Source organism: Hordeum vulgare, chromosome 2H (assembly GCF_904849725.1).
Source record: "Hordeum vulgare subsp. vulgare chromosome 2H, MorexV3_pseudomolecules_assembly, whole genome shotgun sequence".
Lineage (NCBI taxonomy): Eukaryota > Viridiplantae > Streptophyta > Magnoliopsida > Poales > Poaceae > Hordeum > Hordeum vulgare.
In genome coordinates, this window is record NC_058519.1 from 400,953,793 (window position 1) to 400,975,043 (window position 21,251).

Sequence of the window (21,251 nt, forward strand, 5' to 3'; positions counted from 1 at the left end):
GCTACTTCTAGTGACAGTGACTTTGAGCTTCATGCGGCTGTCAAGCCCTCTTGTGTATCCAAGTTCTCGGATAAGTTAAAGTTGACCTTCTGCCTCCAAGCTCATGTTTAGCAGAAGCTATATGAAGCCCATGTCAACAAGAAGCTTGCTCGGCGTCGGCAAATTCAGATTATGAGGGCTCTCAAGCTTGAGGCTACCAGTGGTTCCGAGAAGTCCATCACCCCTAAGGAGAAGTGGATCTATGGCCATAGCTCTTGGACATATGATGAGGTCTCGGGTCAGCATGCTACCTCCTCTACTACTGCTGCTCCGGAGGAGTCTGATAGTGATGATGGTGCTGATGAGGTGTCTGCTAGTGGTGGTGATGATGATGATTCCGAGGAGTCGGATGGATCTAATGAGCTTTACTGAGCACCAGGGCGCTAGCATCACTCTTTTCCTTTTTGGTGTCCTGATGCCAAAGGGGGAGAGAGCTATAGCTTGACGGGATTTGCATGGGGGACTTTGCAGTCATTTATTATCTTTAATGTTGTTTTTCAAATTTGAACTCTTATTTGCTTGTTAGTTTGTCTTGAATCTATCGTGTGGAGACTATTTGCATTTTATGGATACCATGTTTATTAATTACTCGTATCATTGCAAGCTCTACTCATTATCTCATACATATGCTCCTCAATGTTAAATTTCTGTATGTATCCTGTGGATGGTCCGTAACACCAAGGGCGAGATCCAATCCTGGCTTTGTCTCATCTTGGGCACTCAGTGAGGGGGAGCTCCGCTTCTACTTAAGAGATAATTGATGCAAATCGTGTTGTTGTCACCGTCCACCAAAAAGGGGGAGAATGTAAGGGCATTCTCCTGCTTAAGTGTTTTGGTGATGATGATAACTCAATATGATATCTAACCGGGTGTCAAGTATGCAAGTATCACTTGTTAAGACACAAGACAGTTAGGCATTCCCTCCAAACGGAAAAGATCGAATACGTGTTCCTGATACGTCCATTTTGCATCATGTTTTCATGTTGATATTCATCGCTTCTTTGGCTATTATTTCACTTCACGGTACAATTCTTATGCCTTTTCTCTCTTATTTTGCAAGGTTTACATGAAGAGGGAGAATGCCGGCAACTGGAATTCTTATTTTGCAAGGTTTACAAGCGTGCACGGTACGGCCACCCCCAGGCCGCGCCATGGGGGCTTGTGGGCACCCTGCTGGCCCACTTGCCCCCCTCTTTTTCTATATGGAGGATTTCGTCCTGGAAAAAAATCAGGGAGAAGCTTTTTCGTGGTTTCGCCGCCGCCACGAGGCGGAACTTGAGCAGAACCAACCTAGAGCTCCGGCACGACGATCCTGCCGGGGAAACTTCCCTCCCGGAGGGGGAAATTGTCGCCATCGTCATCACCAACACTCCTCTCATCGGAGGGGACTCGTCACCATCAACATCTTCATCAACACCATCTCATCTCCAAACCCTAGTTCATCACTTGTAACCAATCTCCGTCTCGCAACTCCGATTGGTACTCGTAAGGTTACTAGTAGCGTTGATTACTCTTTGTAGTTGATGCTAGTTGGATTACTTGGTGGACGAGTTTATGTTCAGATCCTTGATGCTACTCATTACCTCTCTAATCATGAGTATGATTAAGCTTTGTGAGTAGTTACTTTTGTTCCTGAGGACATGGGATAGGTCATGCTAAAAGTAGTCATGTGAATTTGGTATTCGTTCGATATTTTGATGTGTTGTATGTTGTTTTTCCTCTAGTGGTGTTATGTGAACGTCGACTACATAACACTTCACCATTATTTGGGCCTAGAGGAAGGCATTGGGAAGTAGTAAGTAGATGATGGGTTGCTAGAGTGATAGAAGCTTAAACCCTAGTTTATGCGTTGCTTCGTAAGGGGCTGATTTGGATCCACTAGTTTAATGCTATGGTTAGACTTTGTCTTAATTCTTCTTTCGTAGTTGCGGATGCTTGCGAGAGGGGTTAATAATAAGTGGGATGCTTGTCCAAGTAAGGGCAGTACCCAAGCGCTGGTCCACCCACATATCAAACTATCAAAGTAACGAACGCGAATCATATGAACATGATGAAAACTAGCATGACAGAAATTCCCGTGTGTCCTCGGGAGTGTTTTTCCTCCTATAAGACTTTGTCCAGTCTTGTCCCTTGCTATAAAAGGGATTGGGCCACTTTGCTGCACCTTTTCTACTTTTGTTACTTGTTGCTTGCTACGAATCATCTCACCACACAATCACTTGTTACCGACAATTTTAGTGCTCGCAGATATTTCCTTACTGAAAACCACTTGTCAGATCCTTCTGCTCCTCGTTGGGTTCGTCACTCTTACTTATTGAAAGGACTACAATTGATCCCCTATACTTGTGGGTCATCAAGACTCTTTTCTGGCGCCGTTGCCGGGGAGTGAAGCGCCTTTGGTAAGTGGAACTTGGTAAAGAAACATTCATATAGTTTGCTGAAATTTATTGTCACTTGTCACTCTGGATACTAATCCTTTGAGGGGCTTGTTCGGGGTATCTTCACCTCGAACGGAAGCATGAATGGTTTCTCCTCAACCTGCTGCACCTACTGAAAATATTTGCTTTGGATTTCCTTCGGGTATGCTTGAGAAACTGCTGGCTAATCCTTTTACAGGAGATGGAACATCACATCCAGACTTGCATCCTATCTATGTAGATGAAGTTTGTGTTTTATTTAAGCTTGCATGTGTGCCCGAGGATGAGGTCAATAAGAAGGTCTTTCCTTTATCTTTGAAGGATAAGGTGTTGACATGGTACAGGCTATGTGATGATACTGGATCATGGGACTAGAATCGGTTGAAATTGGAATTTCATCAAAAGTTTTAGCCTATGCATTTAGTACATCGTGATCGGAATTATATTTACAATTTTTTGCCTCGTGACACAGAAAGCATCGCTCAAGCTTAGGGGAGGCTTAAATCAATGCTATATTCATGCCCCAATCATGAGCTCTCGAGAGAAATTATCATTTAGAACTTCTATGCTCGGCTTTCTCATGATGATCGCACCATGCTTGACACTTCTTGTACCGGTTCTTTTATGAAGAGAGATATTGACTTCAAATGGAATTTATTGGAGAGAATTAAATGCAACTCTGAAGATTGGGAGCTTGAAGAAGGTAAGGAGTTAGGTATGAATTTCACGTTTGATTGCGTTAAATCCTTTGTTGAGACAAATACCTTTAGTGATTTTAGCGCTAAGTATGGACTTGACTCTGAGATAGTAGCTTCATTGTGTGAATCCTTTGCTGCTCATATTGATCTCCCCAAAGAGAAGTGGTTTAAATATCATCCTCCTTTAGAAGTCAATGTAGTTAAACCCACTCCAGTTGAAGAGAAAGTCATTGCCTATAATGATCCTGTTGTTCCCAATGCTTACATTGAGAAACCACCTTTCCCTGTTAGGATAAAGGATCATTCTAAAGCTTCAACTGTGATACGTAGAGGCTATATTATAACACCTACACCCCCTGAGAAAATTACAGTTGAACCTAGCATTGCTATTATCAAAGATCTTCTGTCTAAAGAAGTTGAGGGACATAATATTCACTTCTGTGAAGATGCTCCTAGAATTGCTAAACCTCACGCTAGAGACAAACATAGGCCTGTTGTTGGCATGCCTGTGGTTTCTGTTAAGACAGGAGATCATTGTTATCATGGCTTATGTGACGTGGGTGCTAGTGTTAGTGCAATACCTCAATCCTTATATGATGAAATCAAAGATGAGATTGCACCTGTTGAGATAGAACCTATAGATGTCACTATTCAGCTTGCCAATAGAGATACTATCTGCCCTGTGGGAATTGTTAGGGATGTTGAAGTCTTGTGTGGTAAAATGAAGTATCCTGCTGATTTCCTCGTTCTTGCTACTGCACAAGATGGCTTTTGTCCCATCATATTTGGCAGACCGTTCCTCAATACTGTCAATGCTCATATTGATTGTGAGAAGCAAACTGTCACTGTTGGCTTTGAAGGTGTGTCACATGAGTTCAATTTCTCTAAGTTTGGTAGACAACCTCATGAAAAGGAGTTGCCTAGTAGGGATGAAACTATTGCCTTAGATTTTATTGTCGTGCCCCCTACTGATCCCTTAGAGCAATACTTGCTTGAGCATGAAAATGATATGCATATGGATGAAAGGGATGAAATAGATAGAGTTGTCTTAGAACAATATCCTATTCTTAAGAATAACTTGCATGTTGAACTACTTGGGGATCCACCCCCACCAAAGGGTGATCCTGTGTTCGAGCTTAAACAGTTGCCTGATACTCTTAAGTAAGCCTATCTTGATGAAAAAGAGATATATCCTATTATAATTAGTGCTAGCCTCTCAGAGCATGAACAAAATAAGTTACTAAAAACTCTGAGGAAGCATCGTGCTGCTATTGGATATACTCTTGACGATCTTAAGGGCATTAGTCCTACCCTATGCCAGCACAAGATTAAAACCGATCCTGATTTCAATCCAGTTGCTGATCATCAAAGGAGATTAAATCCTAAGATGAAAGAAGTAGTGAGAAAAGAAATACTAAAGCTCCTAGAAGCAGGTATCATCTATCCTGTTGCTCATAGCGATTGGGTGAGTCCGGTGCATTGCGTCCCTAAGAAGGGGGGCATTACCGTTGTCCCTAATGATAAGGATGAATTGATCCCACAGAGGATTATTACTGGCTATAGGATGGTGATCGATTTTAGGAAATTGAATAAAGCCACTAGGAAAGATCATTACCCTTTTCCTTTTATCGACCAAATGCTAGAAAGGCTGTCCAAACACACACAGTTCTGCTTTCTAGACGGTTACTCTGGTTTCTCCCAAATACCAGTTGCACAATCTAATCAGGAGAAAACCACTTTCACCTGCCCTTTCAGTACCTTTGCTTATAGACGTATGCCTTTTGGCTTATGTAATGCACCTACCACCTTTCAAAGATGTATGATGGCTATATTCTCTGACTTTTGTGAAAAGATTGTTGAGATTTTTATGGATGACTTCTCCGTTTACGGGTCTTCCTTTGATGATTGCCTCAGCAACCTTGATCGAGTCTTGCAGATATGTAAAGAAACCAATCTTGTCTTGAATTTGGAGAAGTGCCACTTTATGGTTAATGAAGGCATCGTCTTAGGACATAAAATTTCTGAAAGAGGTATTGAAGTCGATAAGGCTAAGGTTGATGCAATCGAGAAAATGCCATACCCCACAGATATCAAAGGTATAAGAAGTTTCCTTCGTCATGCTGGTTTCTATAGATAGTTCACTAAAGACTTCTCTAAGATTTCTAGGCCTCTTACCAATCTCTTGCAAAAGGATATTCCTTTTGTCTTTGACGATGATTGTGAGGAAGCCTTCGAAATACTTAAGAGGGCTTTGATAACTGCACCTATTGTTGAACCACCTGATTGGAACTTGCCTTTTGAGATCATGTGTGACGCTAGTGATTATGCTGTTGGTGCTATTCTAGGGCAAAGAGTTGATAAGAAGTTGAATGTTATTCACTACGCTAGTAAAACTCTAGATAGTGCCCAGAGAAACTATGCTACTACGGAGAAGGAATTTTTAGCAGCCGTGTTTGCGTGTGAAAAGTTCAGGTCATACATAGTTGATTCCAAAGTCACTATTCACACTGATCATGCTGCTATTAAGTACCTCATGGAGAAGAAGGACGCTAAACCTAGACTTATCAGATGGGTTCTCTTCCTACAAGAATTTGATTTGCACGTTGTGGACAGAAAGGGTGCTGATAACCCAGTAGCACATAACTTGTCTAGGTTGGAGAACGTTCTTGATGACCCACAACCTATTGATGATAGCTTTCCCGATGAGCAATTGAATTTCATCAATGCTTCACGTAGTGCACCATGGTATGCTGATTATGCGAACTATATCGTTGCCAAATATATACCACCTAGTTTCACGCACCAACAAAAGAAGAAATTCTTCTTTGACTTGAGACACTACTTTTGGGATGATCCTCACCTTTATAAGGAAGGAGTAGATGGTTTTATTAGACGTTGTGTACCTGAACATGAACAGGGACATATCCTAAAGAAGTGTGATTCCGAGGACTACGGAGGACACCATGCGGGAGATAGAACTGCACACAAGGTATTGCAATCAGGTTTCTATTGGCCCACTCTCTTCAAGGATGCCCGTAAGTTTGTCTTGTCTTGTGACGAATGTCAAAGAATAGGTAATATTAGCAAACGTCAGGAAATTCCTATGAACTATTCACTTGTCATTGAACCATTTGATGTCTGGGGCTTTGATTATATGGGACCTTTTCCAAAATCCAACGGGTATACTCACATCCTAGTTGTTGTTGATTATGTCACTAAGTGGGTAGAAGCTATCCCCACTAGTAGTGTTGATCATAACACCTCTATCAGGATGCTGAAAGAAGTTATATTCCCTAGATTTGGAGTCCCTAGATATCTAATGACCGACAGTGGTTCACACTTCATTCATGGAGCTTTCCGTAAAACACTTGCTAAGTACGATGTCAACCATAGAATTGTGTCTCCGTACCACCCTCAGTCCAGTGGTCAAGTAGAGCTAAGTAATAGAGAGATTAAACTGATTCTGCAAAAGATTGTCAAGAGGTCTAGAAAGAATTGGTCTAAGAAGCTCGATGATGCACTATGGGCTCATAGGACTGCCTATAAGAATCCCATGGGCATGTCTCCGTACAAAATGGTGTATGGGAAAGCATTTCACTTACCTCTTGAGCTAGAGAATAAAGCTTATTGGGCAATCAAAGAGCTCAACTTTGATTTCAAACTTGCCAGTGAGAAGAGGTTATTTGATATTAGCTCGCTTGATGAGTGGAGAACTCAGGCATATCAGAATGTCAAGTTGTTCAAAGAGAAGGTTCAATGTAGGTGATTATGTCTTGCTATATAACACTCGTTTAAGATTCTTTGCATGCAAGCTTCTCTCTAAATGGGAAGGTCCCTATGTTGTTGAGGAAGTATATCGTTCCGGTGCTATCAAGATCAACAACACGGAAGGTAATTGTCCGAGAGTGGTAAATGGGCAGAGAATCAAGCATTATACCTCAGGTACTCCCATAAATGTTGAAAACAATATTATCAATACCGTAACTCCGAAAGAATACCTAAGGGACATTTATCAGCCTGTTTCAGAATCTGAAAACAAAGAGGTATGTGATTCGGTAAGAAAACAGAGTCCAAAACTTTTTGAGTAGGAAATTTTCTCCGTTTTGGAATATTTGAAAAAATACAAAAATTGGAAGTAGTCCGTAAAGTGCGCGAGGAGGCGACAAGCCTGCACGGCGCGGGCCCACCCCCTGGCCGCGTCGTGAGGGCTTGTGGCCACCTCGTGCGCCTCCCGAACTCCGTTTTCGTGCAGGGTACTCCTTCTGGTCTGAAAAAATCATTATATATACTTCCGTTTGGTCTGACCCCTGCATCACGTAGATTTCCTCTGTTTTTCGTTTCGAGCCTGTTTTCTACCGTAGATCTAGGACAAGATGTCTTCTCAGGATTCAGAGGGGGAGAGCTATGTGGCTGGTTACCTTGCTAACCCCAAGGTCTATGGGGACTTTGATCCATATGGCTGGACCACTGATGAGGAAGAAGACTATGATCCCAAGGGGAAGGAACAAACAAGTTCCGATGAAGAGGAGGCTCCTCTACCTCAACCTGGACACACGCATGTGGAGTTCAAGAAGTCGAGCCTCCCTGGCTCAAGGAAGAAGCCTAAGACCGTGTTTATCCCTTCTCATTTCTTGCAGGAGAGTAAGCAGGAATTATGCCAAAGGGTGTTGAAACTTGAAGAGGAAAATGATGATCTGAGGGAGCAAAATTTTATGCTCAAGTGGAAATTAAACAAGCTCAAGACCTCTGCAAAAACTCCTCCACCATCACCACCAAAGGAAGACAACTGAGCATTGGTACGGGCAATCCCCTTGGCTTTTGCCAAGCTTGGGGGAGTTGCCCCGGTATCGTATCACCATCACATCTTTTGCCTTTACCTTTGTTTTAGTTTTCCTTTTCAGTTTTCTTTTTCTCTAGTAGTTTAAAAGTCTTAGTGTTTTAGTCTTGATTTTTTGCTTTGTGTCACCCCCGATGTATTCTTGCTCGTGAGCCATATAATAAAGAGTGTCTTAGTTGAAGGGCTTTGCCTCTTGCCATGATCAAAAGAGTGAGAATAGAACAAAAGCATGAAAGATCATGTAATGATCCTATGGGAAGTGATGGCTTCACATATAAAAATAATGAGGATTGAAACTTGTTGAGGGTAGGCAAACGTAGACCTTGGTCATTGTTACAATTAATAGGAAGTGATAAGGAAGGAGAGATTCACATATAAATATATCATCTCTTACACCATCTATGATTGTGAACACTCATTAAACTATTGCATGCCTAGAAGTAGATGTTGAACAAGGAAGACAACATAATGAATTGTGTTTGCTTCGCTCTGAACAATGTTATATGATTAGAGATCCCTTAGCATGTGACGATTGCTTCCACCTCACATTAGCCAAAACTCCCGCACCAAGTAGAGATACTACTTGTGCATCCATAAACCTTCAAACCAGTTTTGCCATGTGAGTCCACCATACCTACCTATGGATTGAATAAGATCCCTCAAGTAAGTTGTCATCGGTGTAAGCAACAAAAATTCCTCTCTAATATGTATGATCTATTAGTGTGTGGAAAATAAGCTTTATACGAACCTGTGATGAGGAAGACATAAAAGCGTCAGACTGCATAATAAAGTTCTTTATCACAGGAGGCAATATAAAGTGACGTTCCTCCGCACTAAGAGGACACGCATCCAAACCTCAAAAGCGCATGACAACCTCTGCTTCCCTCTGCAAAGGGCCTATCTTGTACCTTTACTTTCTGCCCTTGAAAGAGTCATGGTGATCTTCACCAATTCCTTATCTCTCCTTTATCTTGGCTAACGTCATATGCTAGGGAAATATCTATATTCATATGTCAACTTGGAGGTAGGCATTCATGAATTATTATCGTTGACATTACCCTTGAGGTAAGCAGTTGGGAGGCAAAACTGTAAGCCCCTATCTTTCTCTGTGTCCAGCTGAAACTTTGATCTCATGAGTACCACGTGAGTTGTAGCAATTGTAGAGAACGAAAGAATGATTGAGTATGTGGATTTGCTTTACAAGCTCTTATTTGACTCTTTCTGATGTTGTGATAAATAGAAATTGCTTCAATGACTAAAGGCTATCGGTTGTTACTTCTCGGTAAGGTTCTGGATCCATGCTTTACTTTGTGAAGGAATTATCACTTTAGCACGAGAGATTATATGTTGGTATTGTTGTTCTGATCTTGATCATGATGCATGCATGTTCGTATCTTGTTTTGTCGACACCTCTCTCCCTAAACATGTGGACATATTTATTGAGCTCGGCTTTCTCTTGAGGACAAGCGAGGTCTATGCTTGGGGGAGTTGATACGTCCATTTTGCATCATGTTTTCATGTTGATATTTATCGCTTCTTTGGCTATTATTTCACTTCACGGTACAATTCTTATGCCTTTTCTCTCTGATTTTGCAAGGTTTACATGAAGAGGGAGAATGTCGACAACTGGAATTCTGGCCTGAAAGTGGATAAAAGTTGAGATACCTATTCTGCGCAACTCCAAACGTTGTAAAAATCAACGAGGATTTTTCCCGATTTATCAAAAATAATGGGCCGAAGAAGTGCCAGAGGGGCGCCACGGGGTGGCCACAAGCCTGCACGGCGCGGCCACCCCCCGAGGTCGCGCCATGGGGGCTTGTGGGCACCCTGCTGGCCCACTTGCCCCCCTCTTTTGCTATATGGAGGGTTTCGTCCAGGAAAAAAATCAAGGAGGAGCTTTTTGGTGGTTTCGCCGCCGCCACGAGGCGGAACTTGAGCAGAGCCAATCTAGAGCTCCAGCAGGACGATCCTGCCGGGGAAACTTCCCTCCTGGAGGGGGAAATCATCGCCATCGTCATCACCAACACTCCTCTCATCGGAGGGGACTCGTCACCATCAACATCTTCATCAGCACCATCTCATCTCCAAACCCTAGTTCATCACTTGTAACCAATCTCCGTCTCGCGACTCCGATTGGTACTTGTAAGGTTGCTAGTAGTGTTGATTACTCTTTGTAGTTGATGCTAGTTGGATTACTTGGTGGAAGTGTTTATGTTCAGATCCTTGATGCTACTCATTATCTCTCTGATCATGAGTATGATTATGCTTTGTGAGTAGTTACTTTTGTTCCTGAGGACATGGGATAAGTCATGCTAAAAGTAGTCATGTGAATTTGGTATTCGTTCGATATTTTGATGTGTTGTATGTTGTTTTTCCTCTAGTGGTGTTATGTGAACGTCGACTACCTAACACTTCACCATTATTTGGGCCTAGAGGAAGGCATTGGGAAGTAGTAAGTAGGTGACGGGTTGCTAGAGTGATAGAAGCTTAAACCCTAGTTTATGCGTTGCTTCGTAAGGGGCTGATTTGGATCCACTAGTTTACTGCTATGGTTAGACTTTGTCTTACTTCTTCTTTCGTAGTTGCGGATGCTTGCGAGAGGGGTTAATCATAAGTGGGATGCTTGTCCAAGTATGGGCAGTACCGAAGCGCTGGTCCACCCACATATCAAACTATCAAAGTAACGAACGCGAATCATATGAACATGATGAAAACTAGCATGACAGAAGTTCCCGTGTGTCCTCGGGAGCGTTTTTCCTCCTATAATACTTTGTCCAGGCTTGTCCCTTGCTACAAAGGGATTGGGACACTTTGCTGCAGCGTTGCTACTTATGTTACTTGTTGCTTGCTACGAATTATCTCACCACACAATCACTTGTTACCTACAATTTCAGTGCTCGCAGATATTCCCTTGCTGAAAACCACTTGTCAGATCCTTCTGCTCCTCGTTGGGTTCGACACTCTTACTTATCGAAAGGACTATGATTGATCCCCTATACTTGTGGGTCATCAGTTCCCTACATGTTTATTCTCTTTGGTCATAGGGATCCCGTACTATTAAGAGGGAATCCACATTGGAAGGCTAAGGGTGAATCAATTCTTCTCTAACACTGTTGCACCCATCGTGTTCCATCACATCTTTGAGAGAGAGGAACCCTAGTTTTTCTACTGACCGGTTGTACCAGTGCTATGGGCGGTTGTACCACTCACCTACTAGGCGGTTGTACCAGCCCTGCACCGGTTCACCACCAGACACGGTACTGTTTCACTGGGGTTGTTGGGCGGTGGTGGTCTGGTTGTACTGCTATATTATTCATAGTCGGTACTACGGGTGTTCCAAGCGGTTGTACCGCTTGGGACTTAGCCACACCCAGCAGCCATGGCTGGTGCCACCTCTGGGCCAACTTCCTATTTTGGCACGATTGTAGGGCGGTGGTTGACCGGTTGTTCCGCTAAAATAGGGACATCGATTGTACCAGGCCGGCAACTGCTTGTATCTCCTAGTGCAATTTTTGGTGTAACGGTTAGAAATCTGGGGGCCTATAAAAGGGTGGTGATCTTGTTCCTCCCTCTTATCTCTTACCTCTCTCTCTCTCGTCCATTGATGCTCTGAAGCTTTCTTGCCCGATCTCTCTCCCTAGCCATCCAAACTTTTTATCTTGCTAGGGATTGAAGGAGAAGACCTAGATCTACATTCCACCAAAGGAAAATTGATTCCCCCCGAAGTTCTTCTGTGGATTTTGTTACTCTTGGGTGTTTGAGCACCCTAGACGGAAGAGGTCACCTCAGAGCCACATTCTATTGTGGTGAAGCTCCATGGTTTTGTTGGGAGCCTCCAATTAAGTTGTGGAGAGAGCCCCAATCTTGTTGTAAAGGTCCGGTTGTCACCTTCAAGGGCATCACTTAGTGGAATCATGACACCTCACATTGCGTGAGGGCGTGAGGAGAATACAATGGCCTTAGTGGCATCTTGGGGAGCATTGTACCTCCACACCGCTCCAACGGAGACGTACTTCCCTACAAAGGGAAGGAACTTCAGGAACTTTAGGAACACATCCTCGTATTCATCGATTCCATTTGTGGCTATTTCTTACCTTTACTTGTACTTACTATTTTCTTATTATTGTTGTGTTAGCATCATATAGGTTTCTCTCCTAGCTGCATATCTAGACAACCTATTTGTCGCTAAACTAATCTGTTTAAAGAAAAGCTTAAAATTTGTTGTTGCCTATTCACCCCCTCTAGTCAACCATATCGAGATTTTCAAGGGCCCACTCGGTACTACAACATCACGATGAGCTTGCAAGAAATGTGACTAAGGAGTTAGTCATGGGATCTTGTAATACAGAACGAGTAAAGAGACTTGCCGGTAACGAGATTGAACTAGGTATGGAGATACCAATGATCGAATCTCGGGCAAGTAAACCGATGAACAAAGGGTACTCTATACGAGATTGATTGAATCCTTGACATCACGGTTCGACCGGTAAATATCTTTGTAGAATATGTAGGATCCAATATGGGCATCCATGTCCTGCTATTGGTTATTGGCCGGAGAGTGTCTCACGTCATGTCTGTATAGTTCTCGAACTCGGAGGGTGTGCACACTTAATGTTTGGTGACATTTCGATATAGTTGAGTTATGTATGTTAGTGATCCAAGGTTGTTCAGAGTCCCGGATGAGATCCCGGATGTCACGAGGAGCTCCGGATGGTCCAGAGGTAAATATTTATATATGGGAAGTCATATTTTGGCTCCCGGAAAAGTTTCGAGTTTTTCCAGTATTGTACCAGGAAGTTTCCACAAGAGTGCAGAAGTCCACCAAGGGTTCTACCACGTCCCAAGGGTTTGCATTGCCTCAGGGGAGACATTGTGGCCTTATTGGGCCAAGCGCACAAGTCCCTCAAGGCCCATGCAGTTGGGAAAGGTCGAAAGTCCACCTTTGTATGGAAGGGAAGGAAGGGAACTAGGATTCCACCTCCTCTCCCCTTGGCTCCACCCTAGGGCTTGGAGGGGCTGTTTCTTACGCCCCTCCACCTATATATAGAGGGGAGGGGGCACCCCCAGAGGACACACAAAGCCCTTGGCGCCCCTCTCTCTACCTAGATCGTTTTCTCCTCCATTCGCGGTTTCGGTAGTGCTAGGCGTAGCCCTGCCGAGAGAGCAACACCACCACCACCGTGATGATGTCGCGCTTCCGGAGAACTCGTCAACCTCTCTGTCCTCGCTTGCTGGATCAAGGAGACGGAGAATGTTGTCGAGTTGTACGTGTGCTGAACGCGGAGGTGTCGTCCGTTCGGCACTAGATCGGGACAGATCATGATGGGATCGCGGGACGGATTGCGATTTGGATCGCAATGATGTTCGACTACATCAACCGTGTTATCTATGCTTCCGCTTAGCGATCTACAAGGGTATGTAGATGCAATCCCCCATCTCGTAGATGATAGTATCCATAGATTGATCTTGGCGAGCGTAGGATTTTTTTGTTTCCCATGAAACATTCCCCAACACGGTGGGACCAAGATTTTGAGGTTGGTCACACCGAGATGCATTTTGGGAGGTTTCAGAATTCATCCCTTGTCGAAACGGATCTCCGAGTGCTCCTCACACAAAGTGTCTCTAAAGTTCTTGCTCAAGTTTTGTGATGTAGCATGAATAAAATTTGAGAGGAGAAATCATAGATAGCTAGACAAGGGTAGTTAGGCAGCCAAATAACAACAATTGGATATCCTTGAATGAGAAAAATATGCATACCAACGTGCTCACACAATAAGATGTCAAATAAAAACATGGTGAACATGCACAAACATCTAGCATCTATCAAGCACTTTGGCGATGACGAAGTCATCTATATATGAGTATATTGACTTAGGAGCCAAGTAAGAATACTTGATCATAGGTCATACTCATTGATTAAGCACAAGTGGGGTTACCACTTTTACATAATGCATTAATGTGTTCACATCATTTAGGAGACATCCCCCCTAAGAGGGATCAACTAACCTTTTGTTTTGTCGTAGAAGACTTCAAGTAGGTGAAGTAGTGGTGGATGCTAATTGTTGATAAAGATCATCTTGAGTTCGGAGCAATCCTTGTTGTATACTCTTCTCACCTACATGGGTTAGTCCCAAAGCAAAAGGAACAAATGCAAAGATATCTATGGACATGGAGTGAAATACATGGGAGGTGATGTGCAAATATGCATTAATTACCTTGTCCCTTGCTCAACTTTGAGGGAATGTGTGACTCCTTGAACTAATGCATATGGTTGAGGTTGATTGCATGTAGTTCTTGCAAAAATGAATAAAAGTGAATTTCATTGGCAAGTCACCCCTCAGGAACTTTCTAGTTCTTCCTCTTGGGGACCCACATCACCTTGATAGGGATCCTTAAAGTTGTGGTAGCACTAGATGAGGTAATTCTAGAAGTCTCCTTGGGAACCCACTCAACCTTGCCTTGGGGTTCTTACTCAGTCAATGTCCTCTTGAAGCTTTCCCTTGCCCTTGTGGTCTTGTGGTAGAAGGCCATATTGAGAGCTTGTTCCCTTGGGATGAACATCTCCGTTGACATTAAATTAGCCAACACCTTGCTTCTTCTGATGTCCTCCTTGCTTACGTACAATTTCTTTGAATTGCTTACTTCTGGCAAGACTCTTGAAGACACCTCTATCTATAATCTCTTTCAATAAATTGTTTTCTTTCTCAAGTGTAACTTGGCTAAGAGAATCATTAGTGGAATCAAGACAGCTACTAGCAACAACATCATTTGATTTAGCTTTAGCATTGTTGTTACTAGATGAAGAAACTTTCTTGCCTTTGTTACTAGTGTTCTTGGGTTTAACTTGTGGAACAAAAGTAGTCACGAGTAATCGTTTGGAGATCATCATTGATTGCTTTTAGGAACTCATGCTCTTGCTCTACATTTAGCTTCTCGAAGCGTAGGTTCTCATGAGTTCTTGCAAGCTCTCTATAATCTTCTAGAGTAGTTTCATGATCTAACTTAAGAGTGTTTAATTCTTTAGTTAGTCGTTCAATCTCTTTCTTATCATCATCATTCGATTTCTCTTGAATAGTATGATAATTAGCAAGTTCATTTTCAATGTTATTACTAGCCTTATCAAAGAGCAAGTCATCTTCCCCTAACAAGTCATCCCCATCACTATCGAAATCAAAGTATTCGGGGCGTGATACCTTGGGACCTTTATCCATGAAGCAGTTTCCAATGCCTTCATTTGGTGAATCAAATAAGTCGAAGGAATTGGAGGAAACAAGTGCAATTTCGGCAACACATTCATCTTGACTTTAGTCTGAGTTGGAGTGGTAGCTTCTCTCGGATTGGTTGTCCGACTCGGAGCGAGAAACCCATTCACCAACATGAGCTTGATGTCTTCTTCTTGAACTGCTCTTGGTGTACTTGTCCTTATTCTCCAATTCTTTGCCTCTCCGGGAGTGTCTTCATTCATAATGATCTTCTCTACTCCTCTCTGTGCGAGGTGACTCATCTCTTGAGCTTCATCTTCTGAGTGACTCTTCTCTTCGTTTGTGGGGAGCCGATCACTCATTGGAAAAGTGTTCGGGCTTTCCACAGTTGCAATAGTTTCAATCACGACTAGACGAATGCTTCTCATCATATCTTGAGCTTGAGCTTCTCTCTTTGCCTCCACTCTTGTAGAACTTTTTAAACTTTCTAACCATGAGGATGATCTCTTCATTGGTAATAAGGTTGTCACTTGAAGTAGCGGGAGCATCGACTGAAGCTTTGTAAGCACCACTTGACTTGTTGTGCAACTCATCTTTGTCTTCGAGAGACATTTCATGAGCAACAATCCTTCCAATGACTTCAGTAGGCTCGAGATCTTTGTAATTTGGCATCACTTCGATTAATGTGCACGTGGTGTTGTATATTCCATCCAAGGCTCTAAGTATCTTCTTGACGATGATTTTTTTGGTCATCTCTTCACTTCCTAAGCCGGCAATCTCATTTGCAATGAGAGCTAGCCTAGAATACATCTCACCGACTCCTTCACAATCCTTCATCTTGAACATGTCAAGCTGACTTTGAAGCACATCTGATGAAGTCCTGGACTAAGGGGTACTCACCACGTCGTCTCCCAACCATTTGGGTCGGGCCAAGGAGCCCCCATGATGGTTCACTCATGGGCGAGTTCAGATAAACCATGGCACATACAAGGGACATTCCACAAGACTTGGCGCACAAGACAAGGACTCCTCTAAAATCTAGGCCTATGTTACATTATATAAACCGAGGTCACGCTAGTTAATAGACAATGTAATATTCATATGATCATTACTCTTTGGGTTTAGACCATTACATATGGTCTCGAGGTAGATCAACTGTGTATTCGGTAGTCCATCATCAATATAAACAAGAGCAAGACGTAGGGTTTTACCTCCATCAAGAGGGCCCGAACCTCGGTAAACATTGTCTCCCTCGTCCCTTGTTACCCATCGATCTGACATCCACAATTCGTACCCCCTACTCGCGATCCTCCGGTTTTGACGCCGACATCGGTGCTTTCGTTGAGAGTTCCGTTGTGGGATTGCCCAAGGATCGATGGATCGTCTGCAGAATGCAGTTTTTTCTGGACAGCGAATTTGTGTTTGTCGTCCCCGTCTCCTCGAGCGTCCCTTTGACGATTGCTTTGATGGAATTATGCCGGATTGTATTTACAACAAAGCTGTAAAATTTCATCGCGTTCCGATGGAGGAATCTCCGGCGATTACTGATATACCGGAGCATGTCTAATTTGTACGGGAATCTCAAGGAGTTTAGGGCGAGGGGTCGAGTATCCAGCTCGGACATGCGTTGGAAAAGCCCACCGTTCATGAGCTGCGGAATTTCCATATCATCCACCCCTCGAAATGCCAGCCCGATCCGACCGACCAAACTCCGGGAAACATCCGATGAGTACGACGGATTTTGGATCTGTTTTCTTCACGAAAACGAATCCGACCCGAGTTCATCTTTCTTCATCAACGGGGGTTTTGGTCATCCTTTTTAAGGATTTTTTTAAGGTATTATGTGTTGTTCTGAAACACATGCCATAAATTTTAGGCCTTTTTCAAGGCAATCTTCACCATTACGCGGTGTCAAACTAGCCCGACAATGTTGCTCCACAGTTTCCGACCTGCACTAGATAGATCATCGCTTTGTCGCGCCAAGGTTAATCTCATCGGATAAACAGCTCGGCTGGTCCAACCAAGAGTTCGGCTTCGCGAGGGCCGAATAATCTTTGGAGAATCTTGTCGCCCACGGGTTGCACGGGTCGGGCACGCCGTTACTTCATCAAGCGAGCATTGATCGCGTCACAAATTCCGGCATGCGTCGGCATCACCGCGCCGTCGGTTCTTCAAGTCGACGTTCAACACGCCGACCTGCTTCGACACATTGGCTGGCATTTGGGATCTAACGCCAGCTTACAGGAGTACTACGTCACATCGTCTAGATCGGGGGCTTCGTCATCTCTTCATCAACCTGTTGTGGGGAATTCAGCGTCATCGGCCGACCAGCTTCGTCACCTCGGTTGGACCGAGGGCTTCGTGTCGCCACATCAACCGTGCTACATCGCGACTTCATCAAGTCGATCTCTTCGCTCGGACAGCTCCGCTCTCAGGCTATAATTTTTCTAATTTTTTAATTTACTTAAGTTAATTAAGTAGAGGATTTTTATTATTTGTTATTACTTTTGGCTTGCACTATTTTATGTGCATAGGTGATCGTCTCCGACCGTCATAGACAAACACCTTGGCACGCCCACGTCGTCATCACACCTTCGTCAACTGAATTGCGTCGTCGACATGGTAGACTAACGTGGGGGCTTTGCTGTTACACTTTCAAACTACTCTCTCTCCTCGGCTGGAACTGGGGTTTCGCCTCGGCCCTTTCGAAGTGTTGTGTTGTCACTTCATCACGCCGAGCTCTTCGTCGTCTACCTCGTGACCGGCTTGGGGGTTGTGACCTTGACCCTCCACAAGCTCGGCCCGCGTCATCAACACCGAGCATATTAACCAACTAAGTCACTTTCATGCTCAACTTTTCGCAATTCTTAATTTCTGTGTGGTTCAACAATCCATTATATTTGTGTTAAGAAAATATGTTGTTTGTTGAAAACCTAGCTTGTAAAGAGCATTGTTTGTTAATAACACTTATTTTTTCCATGTTACCTAGGGGCTCTTAAGATTTATATGAGCCGTTTTATAATGAATGTTTTCGGTAGTTGCAAAGTCTTTTTCTACCACTCCTTTCTCGACTCGAGTGTGTGGTCGATAGCTGGATTGTCTGGTTTCTTTCTCGACTATCACAATGAGCGCAAGCTGGTCAGCGACCCAATGAATCTGTCAAACTATAGATCGATAGAGGTTACCTTGTGGGTCTTACATAAAATTGGCCGAAGTGTTCATAGCTTGACCTCGGCTGATGCCGAACACGAACTAGGGGATAGTAACTTTCATCCCCACCTAAAAGCTCCTATGACTAGGTGAAAGTTATAAATCCTGAATATCTAATTGCTTCGTTTCCACTAAACACAACCGCGTGCGGGCACCGAGACGTCGGCTAAGGGTTGTGTCGGTGTTTACTCAGGACATATGCCATGGATAGGCTAAAGATGGTGGGAACCGAAGTGACACTAGTGGGTGCTGGTTACGAGGTTGGTACAAGCATGGAACGCACGATGTACCCAAGTTTGGGGCTCTCCATAGAGATAATACCCCTAGTCCTGCCGGGATGTATAATGCACTAGTGAAGCTACAATGTGCTCGTGGAGCTGTTCTACGGAGGAGGAAGAAGGAGCAGCCGGCTCGCGTCTGCCTCTCCTGTATGAGTGTGTGTATGAAGGATTGACTGACCCTCTGCATGGAGGGGGATCAGAGGGTTTTATAGACGAACCCACCGACCTACAACAAGGATATAACTACATGAGTGGGACCCGGCTGGCAGCCTCGCCGGCTGGCTAGTGGGTCCACACTGGTCTAGTCTTGTCACTGGAGGGGCCCGCTGGTTGCAAGTTCCCGTCTGGCTATGGGACCCGCCGGCTAGCCAATGAGGCTCTCGCGCAAGGCCGACCTAGGACACGTGTTGTACGTCTAGTGTCGTCTTGCGAGATTCGTCATGGCCTGCCAGTACGGCCGTCTCCACTATTCCCACGCCGAGTCAGGTAATGGGGTGGGAGTTTGACGGGCCGACACTGTGCAGTATGATAGATCAGAGCCGGGGTAGGTCAGCGGTATGGGCGTGACGATGTACCTGTCGTGCGCTCGAAACTTGTACTTGTGATGACGAGTACGCATCTTTGATCGTAGGGTCTCATCATGACCTACGATCCGATGTCACTTGGGCCTCCTGGCCGGCCAGAGGCCTCGCTAGCCGGCCCTGAGAACGGCTGCCTCGCCTCGCCGGCCAGCGCGTCCTGGACGGCCAGAGGGAGGTAGCCGTCTCGCCTCTAGCCTACAGGGGCTTCCTAGCCGGCGAAAGGGATTTAGCCGTCTCGCCTCTAGCCGTCAGGGGCTTCCTAGCCGGCCATAGGGAGTTGTGCTTTTCCTTCAAGGTAGAAGGCGAAGGAGTAGGCTCGATGAGCCTACCTTGGGTTATCCCCCCGTCAGTAGTCCCCGAAGCAGGAGAGGCCTCGCTGGCTTGAGCTGTTTGTTGTTGATCTCATTCAGTCGCATGCGAGAGGAGGCGCCGGCTCGGAAGCCGGCCGGCTTCCAAGGAACGCCTCGTCTTCGCCGCAAGTTGGGCAGTTTGCGCCACGTGCTAGGCCATGGCCTGACATGATGATGATTCGATTAGATTGACGGGACTGGGCCTGAACCTTGGGTCCCGCCATGATGCCCCCTCGGCCACCGCGCGACGGATCCTTTGCGGGTTCACTCCATGACGATTGGGTTTCAGGAGGCGTTAATGTGCTCATAATAATCGAGGGAGGTGGGCCTCGTGCGCACCGGATCGCCTCCCCATGATCCATCACGGGGGTTTAAATGGGGTGCGGGGGCACCGAGGAGGCCATTCGCCCCCCTCTCACCATGCTCATGTGCCCCTTCCTTCCCTGAGCCGAGAGAAAGAAGAAGTTTGGCTTCGTCTTCATTGTCGTGCAAGCCATCGCCGCGATCAGCCGCATCCAGGGGCGCCCTAGCTTTCACCGTCCGCCTCCATGTCGAGAAGTGCCCCTAAGAAGGGACAACACAACGGCGCATGGCTAGGCAGCGACATCTGCGACAGCCACATTGAGGCGCTCCGCCATCGCCGCATGCTACCCCCTGCGTCTCTTGTGGCGGTGCGGGTACCCGGAGCCGAAGCCGCGCCGACACCGAAGGAGGGAGAGGTAGTCGTGTTCGAAGAACACTTCTACCGAGGCTTCGGGCTCCCAGCAAGCACCTTCTTCACCAACTTCCTCATCTTCTTCGGCCTGCAGCCGCACCATCTGGTGCCCAACGCCATTCTTCAACTTGGCTCCTTCGTCGTCTTGTGCGAAGGCTTCCTGGGGATTGAGCCCCGCCTCGACCTCCGGCAAAAGCTGTTTTTCTTCAAGCAACAGTCCGTGAAGATGGACAAGGCCGAGGCTGGGAAGCTCAAGGGCCCCCGCCCGATGACCCCGTGCGGCGCGGCACTGGTGCTTCATCGGACGATGTTCGACTTCCCCCAGATGCCGCTGCAGGACTCCATCAAGATGTGGCAGAGGGGATTCTTCTATGTGAAGAATTTTGACCCCTCCCACGACAGCCTCAACCTGCCCACCTTTGCCATCGCTCCTCCGACGGCGAAGAGGAACTCGAAAGCTTCGTATCCGAAGCCGATTGTTGAGGTGGCACAAATATGCGCTTACCTTGAGACCATGAAGACTCGCGGCCTCCTGGGCCGTGACCTGCTCACCACCATGATGACCCGCCGGATCCTGTCTCTACAGAGGCGGCCACATCTGATCTGTCAGATGGGCGGCCGGCGTGACCCCTGCCGGCTCTTCAGCAAGAACTTCCGAGCCGACACGGTGGCTCAGTATGTGAACCTGATCTCCTTCGCCAACATGGATGAAGGTGGAGGTTGGGAATGGGGAATAGCCCCTTACGACCGAGCCCATCCGGCCCCAGTGGTAAGTACCTTCCCGAATCTTGTTTTACTTATCTTTGAACTCGATGTTATTTATTTTGAGCCGACTGCCGACTCCATTGCTTAGCTGTTCGAGAGCCTGCAAGTGCTTGACCTGCCAGCCGCCGACGTGAAGACGTCGGACCCCTCGGAAAT